The 12308-nt window shown below is 36.4% G+C and overlaps 1 protein-coding gene and 1 long non-coding RNA gene across 2 annotated transcripts in view; one reads left to right on the top strand and one right to left on the bottom strand.

Annotated features, from left to right (window-relative positions):
• Hsc70-4 (Heat shock protein 70 cognate 4) overlaps window positions 1-12308 on the top strand; it is a 67403-nt gene that overhangs the window by 50422 nt on the left and 4673 nt on the right. The gene's annotated exons all lie outside the window — the stretch shown is intronic.
• LOC137237094 (uncharacterized) lies at window positions 7546-8270 on the bottom strand. The gene is made up of 2 exons (XR_010948817.1): window positions 7765-8270; window positions 7546-7694 (listed from the first exon to the last, which is right to left on the bottom strand). It is a non-coding gene; the product is annotated as an uncharacterized lncRNA (long non-coding RNA).

Genomic DNA, 12308 nt, shown 5'->3' with positions numbered 1-12308 from the left:
GAGCAAAATCAATAGCTGAAGAATCAGAGATGCGATTAAAGTCGGTCATAGCTCTAAGCAAAGGTGCGTTTGAGGCATAGAGGGTTCGGATACAATCCGTATAGAAAATAGGTATATTACGAAGAGGCCTTATAGGGATATGGAATCGGAGACTCCTGAGGAGACAAGGTGCATCAACTACACCATTAATGATGTCATAAACAAACGTGAGCGATAGGACAGTTCTTCTGCATTCCAGGGACTCTAATTTGATAAGTGAGCACCTGGATGGAATCGGTTCAGAAAAGTTCATCGAGCGCAGCGCGAACCGAACAAACGCTTTCTGCACACGTTCAAGCCTAACAATATGGCATTCATGATACGGCCTCCAAATAAAACGGGCATAATCCAGCTTCGAACGAACTAGTGCAGTGAACAATAACTTGAGGGTGTAGGGATCCGTGAAGTCTGTGCAGGAACGCCTAATAAAAGCCAGAAGTGAATACGCCTTAGCAATAGTAGAATTTATATGAGTCGTGAAAGAAAATTTCGAGTCGAAGACAACACCCAAGTCCTTTATCTTGTTAAGAGTTGAGAGGTGGGTACCATCGAGAGAGTAGGAAGTGGGAATGAGGCCACGTGATTTAGAAAAGCTTACAAGAAAGCATTTGCTAACATTTAGTGGCAAGTTATTGGCACGACACCAAACAGCAACGTTATCTAAATCAGATTGCATTTTAATCACGTCGTCTGAGTGTGCGATGGTATTAAAAATCTTTAGGTCATCAGCGTATAATAGAAAATTAGAGTGCTGGAAGCAGGTGGAAATATCGTTTATAAAAATTACAAAAAGTAATGGGCCAAGTATACTACCTTGAGGCACTCCGGAGGTGGCTGTGAATGTGTTTGAAGAGTTATTGTCTATAACCACGACACAGCTACGCTGGTGGAGGTATGATTTAATCCATGATAAAAACATTGAGTGGAAGCCCACGCGAGTCAATTTAGAAATCAGGATAGAATGACTAACTTTATGAAATGCTTTTGAGAAGTCGGTGTACACAGTATCAACTTGAAAACGGTCATTAAAAGAAGATATGCAAAAATCAGAGAAGATAGGTTTGTTACAGTGGATCTACCGGCCACAAAACCATGCTGATTTTCAGTGATTAGAGGTTTAACAGCAAAGTACATTTTTTGTTTCACAATGTACTCTAATAATTTTGAAACAGATGATAATTTTGCAATGGGCCTATAATTCGCGACATTGTTCTTGTTACCACACTTGAAAATAGGGCTGATGAAGGTTATCTTCCACGCATCAATAAATTTGCCGCATTCTAAAGATTTGTTGAAAATTAAAAGGAGTGGAAATGCCAGAGCCAAAGAATTTTTTAAAAGATAAGACGATAAGCCGTCAATATCAGTATGGGTAGATGATTTAATATTCTGGATTCCATCGACCATATCTTCAATTGATAGGGTCAGCGCACCAAAGTTAATGGGACTGTCAACCACAGTGGGCAACTCCTGCGGGTCTTCCGGTGGCGTAACGAAATTGGAGCAGAAGAAGGCTGCAAAAAGATTGGCCGCTTCAGCTGTTGATGAAGCATGCTCAGAATTATAGATGACTGAGACAGGGATACTTGAGCATCGTTTTTTGGAATTTACATAAGTCCGGAATGCCCTAGGGTTTTCCTTAATGTCGGATTCAAAATTACGAACATAGTTACCATGGAGCCTCTTGCCTAACGCTTTGAATGATTTGGAATAACGCAGGTATTTTTCTTTATACGCCATTAGCTTACTGGCCTTGAAATTTTTGTAAAACCTATTCCTCTGATTCTTAAGCCACTTTAGTTTTCTAGTATACCATGGTATTCTGTAACACCGCTTCATTTTCTGAGGTATATTGTTTATGCAGATTTGATTTACAACGTTTTTAAAAAAGCTGAAGCATCTAGCAAGATCACATCCCCGAAACAGGGCTTCCCAATCAACGGAAGAAACTTCCTGATATATACAGTCATAATTTCCACGTCTAGATCGGGCCAATTTTTTCTTTTGTCAATTCGTTAGGCAAAGTTGCCTTTTTCCCAAAAACTAACTCGTAAGGCGAAAATTGATTGTCGAAAACTGTGCTACTCGTAGTGTTGTGTAGGAAGGTAAAATATTTTAAATAAACATCCCAATCAGAAAAAGTATCCTTTAAATATGCACGTAAGTATTCATTAAAAACTCTATGATTACGTTCAATCGTGCCAACAGTTTCATGATGGTATGCAGTTGAAAAATTATTTTGGATATTTAAAAGTTCAGTTAATTCTTCAAATAATTCGTTTTTAAATTCAGTACCTAAATCTGATTTTATGGCATTCATTGTGCTGTATTTTAAAATGAATCCTTCAAAAATAGCTGAAGCGATTGTTTTTGCCGATTTGTCTGGTACAGCGACTGTTACCAGATATTTAGTCATGTCGCAAATCATGGTTAGTGCGAACTTGTTACCATATTTGGACTCAGGTAGGGGTCCTATTGTGTCAATTACTAGTATATCAAATGGTTTACAAGGAGTTGGTGTTAAAAAAAGTATTTCTTTTGTTTTAGGTTTAACCTTGTTTAAAAGACAATCCTTACAATTTTTGATATATTTCGATATATCTCGAGTCATGTTCTTCCAATAAAATTTTGTTCGCAATTTTGCGTAAAGTCTTTTCATTCCGCAATGTCCACCGGAAATGGGATCATTATGGTATATTTTCATAAGTTTTAATTTTGTATCTTCGTCTGTTACTGTCTCCACTGGATCTGTCAGTATAATTTCTAATGATTTTAAAATTTTATTTCCAATATTTTTGAAATTCGTAATAGTATAATGTTCGAACATAATATCGTTTTTAGGCCATTCAATCTGCTTAATTTTGCGTTTGTCGGCTTCTGATTCAAGCCTCGAAAATAATTTCTCTAAAGTCATTATTTCGTTAACAAGCTCAAAACTAAGTAACTCGATTTTCTTATGTTTTATATGCGCAAAAATTCTTAAATTTGTTGTTTTATTATTTTTATCGTACGTAATTGCAGATCTTATTCGTGGAACTTTTTTCGAAAAATTATATGAAAATTTGTCGTAGACATGTAAAGTAAGTTGCTTTTCGTCGGTTTTGTCTGTTTTTCTGTGTAAATGTTTGTCGTTTGCCTTTTTTGTCATGGCTCTTGTCTGTGCTGCCAAAATTTGTTTATTAGTTTCTTTAATCTCATCAATTGTTATACGCGATAGTGCATCAGCACAAACGTTTGATTTACCTTTTATATATACAATAGTAAAGTTGTATTCAGATAGTTCCAGTCTTATTCTTGAAAGTTTTGAAGATGGATCTTTCATGTTGAATAAGTATACTAGAGGTCTATGATCTGATTTTACAATAAAATGGGTACCATACACATATGGTCGAAATTGCTTGATTGCAAAGTAAATAGCTAAAAGCTCTAATTCTATAATAGGTTTTTTCTGTTCTGCTTTATTAAATGCTTTAGAAGCGAAACAAATTGGTAAATCACTACCTTGCTGTTCTTGACTTAAAATAGCGCCACATCCAGTTGTGGAAGCATCAACTGTAATAATGAATTGTTTAGTAAAATCTGGATATTGAAGTAATTTTGGTGAAAGTAACGCTGCTTTCAAAGATAAAAATGCTCTCTCGCACTCCATATCCCATACAAATTCAACTCTTTTCCTGCTTAATCGATTTAGAGGCGCTGCCAGAGACGCAAAATTGGGTATAAACCGTCTATAATAATTTGCAAACGCGACGAATCGTCGTACCGCGTCTTTGTCAATCGGTTTTGTATACTTTTTAATTGCGTTTATTTAGAGTCGTCTGGCAACAAACCTTTGGCTGAACATTTGTGACCTAAAAATGTAACTTCTGGCCGTAAAAAGTTGCATTTATTTGGGTTAAGTTTGAGATTAAAAGATCTACAAGTATCGAAGACTTGAAAGATTTTTAATGTGGTGTGCTTCGCTACACCCTATGACGATAATATCGTCGACGTACAAAAATGCGACATTGGGTGGTATACCCGAAAAAGCTGTGGTCGTCATTCGCGAGAATGAATTAGGTGCTATATTTAAGCCGAATGGAAGCACTTTCCATCTAAATGCGCCACGGTCAGTGCTGAAAGACGTAATGTCACGAGAGTCAGGATGCAAGGGGATTTGGTGAAATCCTGAAAAAAGATCTAATGTGGAAAAATATTTTGCTCTACCGAGATTGTCTAAAATAACGTCAACTCTATCTAATGGAAATTTATCAGCAATCAGTTTTTTGTTCACCGCGCGAAAATCTACGCACATACGATATGCTTTTTGACCATTAGTATCTTTATTTGGGACTACAATCAAAGGACTATTGTAATTCGAATAACTGGGTTCAATCAAATCATTGTCTAATAATTTATTTACTTGGCGATTTATTTCTTCGCGTTGAGAATATGGCAATCTATAATTTTTAACATATACCGGATCGTTGTCTGTCAATCTTAGTTTTTGCTCGTAAAAGTTATTTAAAGTCATTTTGTCCGTGTCAAGAGCGAAAATGTCGGCATAATCTATGCAAAGGTCAATTAATTTACTATGAGCATGTTGAGGTATTTGATTTTTTAAAATCGAAATTAGTTTTTCCGTACGTTTGTCTTCTGTTTCCGTCTTGTTAATTGTATAAACATTGTAGTTTGAAAGTTTTTCTGTTCGAATACTTTTCCTTTTGACATACTTTATATCATCCGTGGTATTTATAACTTTAATTATTGGGTTACTGGAATTAACAATGCACCTAGCTGTGAAAACACCTTTTTCGATTTCCTGCGAGTCCACGAAAAGTGGCTCGGGTGAATTTCCTAAATCAAAAAGTCTGAATATTTCGCATCTTGGTGGAATGATACAACTGTCGCTTTCTGTTCCGTGCAGGATTGGTATCGCGACTTTTTCATTACCTACCCAAAAGGAAATACTATTTCTTTCATAATCAATAATGCACTTGTTAATTTTCAGAAAATCGTTACCCAGTATGCCATCGGATGGAACATTAAAGTCTTCATTTACTACGTGTAAAGTATGTTTAATAGAAAAGTTTGAAAAATTTAGATTTGCTGTAATTTTACCTAAAGTGGAAACTGAATTGGAAGTGACACCGGTAATGTTAATAATGTCGTTCGTGTTTAATGAAATGTTACTGTCTAGACATGATATTTTTATTAAGGAAATGTCGGCTTGAGTGTCTACTAGGAAAGAACAAAATTTTTGTGACTCGTTTAGTTGTAATTCTATAAAATCAGAGTAATTTAAATTTAAACAATAGATGTTTATTGGTGAGGGAAGTTCGCTTACTGGCTTAGTTCGTCCTCCCTCAGTGTTCGCTCCTGAGGGGCGCTGGCGTTTAAAGCGCGAACGTTTGCGTTTCGACCTCTACCGTTGGCTGATCTCGAATTGTTACCTCTATTGTTACTATTGTTTGAATTAGGATTGGTATTTGGACGCGCATTATTATTGTAATTATTTTGATATCTATTTCCGTGATAATTCCTATATCTTTGATTATTATTACCGTTATAGTTACTATTGTGTGAAAATGAACTGTTATTATTTCTATAACCAGTATAGCCGCGGTTTGGGTAAAAACCTCGATAACTACCGCGTGAATTTCTAAATGTACTGTTACCACGTGATCGAAAAGCTAAAACCTGACGCTCAGTTACTTCATTGTTTTGTTCTACAATTAATTTTGCTACTACGTCTTTCGGATCAGTAAATGCCGTTGAGGCTAAAATGGTTTTAACTAAATTGGATTTTGCGTTTAAACGACACACGTTAACAGTTTGTTCGACTGCCATTTCATGAGCTTTCGTTTGAGTGATCCCTTCAATAATAAGAGACCGCTCAAGTGAGTCAGCTAAATCTTCAACTTTTTTGGCAAAGTCTGTATAGTTATTACCGCTAACGTGCAACGCTGCAATTCTCCCTGCTACAACTTTCGAGTTGTCTGGTTTGATCCTATTACGTAGAGCTGTTTTAATTTCTTTGACTGAAGTTACTTGTGTTGGTATTGCTTCACGAGCTTTACCCTCTAATTTTGATTTCAAGAACGCTATAAAAGTATCTGTTAAATCTGCAGTGGCGAATTGTTCGAGTAGTGCTATTTTGTCTATAAAAGAATCAAGTGCTAGTGGATCACCACTGTAGTTTTCTCTAATAGAATTAGCACGTGTTAATAAAAATTCTTTTATCCTCTGGTGTTGCCATGATTTGATCGTTAAGATCTGGAGCTGAATTAGAAGAAGATGAGGCCACGTTTGTACTATTTGGATCGTTAGTATCTGATTTTAGAGTAGAAGTTAAAATTTCACTATTTGAATCGTTAAGATTTGAAACTAAATTAGAAGTTGAATTTTGAATGGAAGAATTTTCGAAGCCTGGAAAATCTGTTGATAAAGAGAATCTATTTTCCTGGTTTGTGACTTTTTCGGTCGAAGATGAAGCTAAACTTTCGTAGCTTGAACCTGATTTATCTGAATCGGATTCTGAATCTGAAGTTTTTTGCACTTGTCTACCACTTCTAAGGTTGTACATATGAAATTACTAAAGCACTTGTTTGAATGTTGAATTTAAGATTGAAGTTAAATTGTTGAGGAAAAAGCGCGAAGGAAAAATTTAAAGAAATATTTAACAATTTATTATAAGAATTAATTGAAACTGCAGTAAATTTTTATAAAAAATTTGTAAAAAGTAATTGAATTCAAAATGGCTCAAAAGTATGTACGTTTTAATTGGTAAAAGTCTTAAAATGTACTCACGGACGCACCGCTTTATTCAAAAAAATCTCAATTTGGTTTTTCACGGAACCACCGCATGTAATAAAAAAATCTTAGTTGGTTTTTAACGGAACCCACCGTATGTATCAAAAAAAATTTAATTGGTTTACCGAAAACCACCGTATGTATTTTAAAAAAATCCAAAATTTATATTGAATGCGAAATTAATTTAATTGGAATACGAAGACACCAAATTTAATACGAAATTTTAATTTTTTTAATATTCATACATATATAAGTTTAAAGAAAAAATACCCATAGGCGAAAGAAATGTAAATACGTATATATATATGTTATACTTATTATGCTGCTGCCGTAAATGCTGATGATGCCGGAGTTGTTTCAGCTGCTGGAGTCGAGGTCGCTGCTGGTTTCGCTGCTGCTGATGTTGCTGCTGAGTGCGTGGAGTGGGTATCGTGTGCCGTTATGCACGTTGGATTTTCGTGTATTAACAAAATGCACCGTTGTCTTATTTTGGTACAGCACCGCTCAATTCTTATTACGTTTGATTTAGGTTAAAATTCGGTGTTTTTCTAAATTACGCCTTTTCGTTTATTTCTGCTTAATAAGCCTTTATCTCTGTTTTAGTTAAATTTGAACTTTAAATTTTAGTATTATTTGCATTTGCCGCAATTTAATTTCTTGTAGTTATTTCTGTAGATTTTAATTTGTTTAATATTATAGATCCAAGCATTGTCCATTACCTCTGCTTCCGTTTCAAAAATTTTATTATTAAGCTGCCACCCAACCAAAATGTCCCCACTTCCATACTTATCACTTCTGCCTCCATTTAAAAATGTCTATTACCAGACCACGACCCAATCACGTTTTTATTACCTCTGCTTCCGCTTCAAAAAAATTCTATTGTTAAATTACGATTTAATTAAAATGTCTTTTTTTTTTTTTCAATTCTATTACCTCTGCTTTCGTTTAGAAATTTTTATTATCACACTCCGCTTTGGAAATTAGAAATTATTATGCTTCCGCCCAAAAAAAATTCTATTAGGTTACGATTTAAACACGTTTTCATTGAATCGGAATGTCTTTAACCACTCTCACTGCACCATGTCTTCACTTCACTGCTGCCAAAGTTTTAATAGACCGGGCTCCAGGCTCACGGTCGCCATGTTGTGTACGGCCCCACTATGCCGCACTGTAAACTCACCCTCGATCGGATTCTGCACATGTTCCTGGCGGACGCCGCCCCCAGACTGCGGCCATCGTGCGCTGGGCAGCGTCAATTGCGGGGCGGTCTCCTACGCCAAACTTGATGCTTCATTAAAATGAAAAAAGGAACTACACCTTCAGGTTGAGAACAACCCTTTATTCTTTCAAAAGTTCGCAAGTCAAAAATCACAAAACTTGACCACGCCTTGCTCGTAAAACTGCCGATAATATATTGAGTGGCGGCGAAACATGAAAAATGCCGATGTCATCATTGCCAGTCATTTTTCATGTTTAACCCCACATATATCTGGTTCACTCTTACATACATTACAATATCTAATGACGTATTATGTTTATGTTTTATTCATTCTGTTTTAATATTCACAATTAAATATCATTGTGAGCAACAATATCGCAATGTTACCAGATGATTATTAAAAAGTTACTTTGGGGGATTTTATCCTCACAGGTGTTTCAACTTTTCAAAATGAGTAGTAAAAATATATATTTTCATTTTTCTTTATTAACTGAAAGGTGGTAAGGTAATATTTATATTTGTTTTTTTTTTTGTTTATGTGGCAGCACAGCTTTGTAATGTCATCAATAAAATATATATATATAACATTCGCTACCGAACTGTCAAGCCGTACGGTCGCATTTAACTCGTTTGGGATTTATACTCGCTACTTTCTGTTTGCGCTACTTAACCTATATTTGCTTTTTAACTTTTCCACGTGCTTTTTTATTCTTTTGATAAAACTTTAAATTAAAAATTTAATTTGATAAAATCGTAATTCACCACAATGCCCCTCGGGGCCAACAAGCTGGGGGATAATAGGTTTGCACCTTTATCTCCAGCTCCTAAAAACAAAAGAAAAAAACCAACAACTTCAACACTTAACTTGTTCCCGGAATTACCTATAACACAGAAGGATGATCCTAAGTATCTGGTAATAAAATCGAAGGACGACAAAAAACCGATTTCATCCACATCTTGTTTTGCTGTCTACAAAGGTATACAATCAATTAGTAAAGACGTTATCAACATCACATCTCTTCGAGATGGTAGCCTACTACTACTCGTAAAAACCAAAAAATTGCCGACAAATTTCTCTCAACTAAACACCTGCCCGGTGCTGGTGCTGTTGAAATTCTACTTCATAACTCACTTAACTCAGTAAAGGGAACGATTTATGCTCCATTTATCTGCCAACTTGCCGATGAGGAAATAATAGATGGTCTGAAAGATCAAGGCGTCACTGCAGTTCACAAATTCACCAAACTAAACAATGGCAAGCGGGAGCCTACGTTTGAGAAATACACTTTGCCTAGTCGTATTGAAGTTGCCTGGCGACTTCTTGATATCCGTCCCTATTACCCAAATCCCATGCGCTGTAAAAATTGCCAATTGTTAGGTCACACTACCAAACGCTGCAATAGTACTCCATCCTGCGTGATCTGCAATCTTTCCCCTAACCATTCCTCCCCCTCTGATTGTACTAGAGTGAAATGTGCAAATTGCGGTGGTGAACATCCTGTTTCTTCTAACGACTGTCCAAAATTTGTCCAATCTAAAGAAATACTCAAAATTAAAACTATTCACAAATGCTCAATGAGCGAAGCCATCAGCCTTTATAAGGCTCAAACTCCAACTACTCCTACACCATTTTCTTACGCTAACATAACTGCTTCCAGCAACAACGCTTATTTCAATACAAATACTTCCAAGAATGGAAACAACTTCTCTCAAACGACTCCAACCTCAACATTATTGCTAAAACTTTAAACAACAACAACACCCTTTCTAATACCAACAACCATTCAGTCCCTTCAGACTGCATTAATACCCCATCTCCCTCAGTATCCTCCCTAAATAACTCTCATTCCCCTCCCTTCTCTCCTCTCTCCTTATCCTCATCCCCTGCCATTAATTTACCTCCCGCCTCTGTGCCTTCTCCAACTTCCTTTCCCACCTCAAACATCCCCTCGCTCATGGAAACATAATTCCTGACACATTTTTCTTTTCCTTTTTTCTTTTTCATGATGTTAACTGTCTTTCAATGGAACATTAACGGTTACATAAATAACTACTTAGAACTTGAAATATTAATTAAAGAACACAACCCTTCTGTTATATTATTAAATGAAACATATAGCAAACAATAAAACAGCTTATACCCCAAAATCCTATATTGGTCACTTCTACAACCTACCGTCTAACACATCAAGCAAGCAAGGTATCGCAATCCTGATTAGAAGAAACATTCTCTCTATAGCTCCTTCGAATATCTTGTCCCTTTCCCTTGAAATTTCCTCCCCCTTTAAAATCAACCTAATTTGTGCCTATTCCCCGCCACACCAAACATTTACTTCAGCTGATTTCCTGAACCTTCTCCCACCTGGCTCTACTTCTTTCTTTCTTGCTAGTGACTTCAATGCCTGGTGTCCCCTGTGGGGTTCTCCCTCATCCAACACCAAAGGCCGAGCAATTGAAGATGCTGTGCTTAGCTCTGACTGTTTCGTACTTAACGATGGTTCTCCTACCCACTTCTCCACTCATTCCACTTTTACCCACATTGACCTTACATTCTGTTCTACCTCATTATCCCCTAAAATTGATTGGCATCGTATAGTTGACCTACATGGAAGCGATCATTTTCCTATCAAAGTTAACATTTCCCACCAAAATTCAACTTTCCCTAAACCCAGAATATTCTTTAAAACTTCTTCAGCTGACTGGCCTGAATTCGAAGATTTTTGTTTGAAGTACTCAGATACTCTTCCTTCTTCTAATAACATAAATCAAGAAGTTTCCAGGATCCAAAAAATTATTAGATCTGCAGCCAACCAATCCATTCCACTAACCTCTCCTAAACCCCGTAATAACAATCCTCCTTGGTGGGATAATGAACTTTCTTCCCTTAGACTTCACAAGCAACAAGCTTGGCATCTCTTCAAACATAACCCCTCCCATCGAATCTTGTAGCATATAAAAAAGCGAATGCCATTTTTAGAAGAAAAGCTAAGTTAGCTAAAATTAAATCTTTTCAGACTCTCACCGCCAGCATAAATTCCTCTTCTGATCCCAAAATGATTTTGACAAACATAAAAAGATTATCTGGTAACCTAACCTCCTCTCCTATCCCACCCCTCAACTCCTCACGAGGCACCCTACTATATCAGGATATAGCATTAGAGTTCGCCACTTATTTCTCTAACATCTCCTCTGACCCTAATTTCTCACCTGAATACTTTTCTAACAAACAATCTATTCTCTCCTATACCTACCTTCCCTCTTCCTTAACACCTTCAGCCAAATATCTCGATTCAAATCTGTCTTTAATTGAACTTCATCTTGCCCTGTCTTCCATTAAAGGTAAAACTCCTGGAATAGATAAACTTTCCTATCCCATCATCAAACACCTACCCCCTCTTCTCCTTAATAGACTCCTTAAACTTTACAACAATATCTTTCAAACTTCCATCATCCCCCAAGTCTGGAAAACCAGTGCCATCATTCCAATCTTAAAACCGGGTAAACCTCCCTACGAAGTTACCAGTTATCGCCCAATTTCTCTCCTGCCTTCCCTAGGAAAACTCTTAGAAAAAATTATGGCTACTAGGCTTTCATGGTTCCTCCAATTTAATAAGCTCATTCACTCTAATCAGGTTGCATTTAAAAAAGGCCAAAGCACAATTGATGACCTGCTATACCTTGACCATTTCATCTGTGATGCTCTATCTAACAAAAACCACGTTTCCCTTCTCTCTCTTGATTTCGAAAAGGTGTTTGATCGCGTTGGCATACACGTAGTTCTAAGGCAATTAATTAAATGGAAGGTGGGACCTCGTATTTTTAATTTTGTAAAATCTTTCCTATATAAACGTAAAATCAAAGTTCTTATTTCTGGTTCATCTTCTCCCTCACTTTCCTTAGATAACGGAACCCCTCAAGGATCACCGCTATCAGTTATTTTGTTCATCATAGCATTTGACGAAATCAGTTCTATCCTATCAAATTTTCCTAATATATGTACGTCACGAGCTATATGCTGATGACCTTCTCATATTTTCCAAGTCTTCCGACCTTAGTTCCATATCCTCTTCCTTTGTAGACGTCCTTTCCCAGCTATCCTCTTGGTCCCTCTCGTCGGGCGCTTCAATATCGTACTCTAAATCTAAATCATTCCACATTTGTAGAAAACAAAGTTGTAATTTTCCACGAATTTTATTTAATAATGTAAATATTCCATGTCCTCCTACATTTAAGTTTCTTGGATTAGTCCTAGATAGTA

The sequence above is a fragment of the Eurosta solidaginis genome, chromosome 1 (genome assembly GCF_040869045.1).
Source record: "Eurosta solidaginis isolate ZX-2024a chromosome 1, ASM4086904v1, whole genome shotgun sequence".
Lineage (NCBI taxonomy): Eukaryota > Metazoa > Arthropoda > Insecta > Diptera > Tephritidae > Eurosta > Eurosta solidaginis.
Note: the sequence above shows the minus strand (reverse complement) of the source record. Positions and strands in the feature narration are given on the sequence as shown.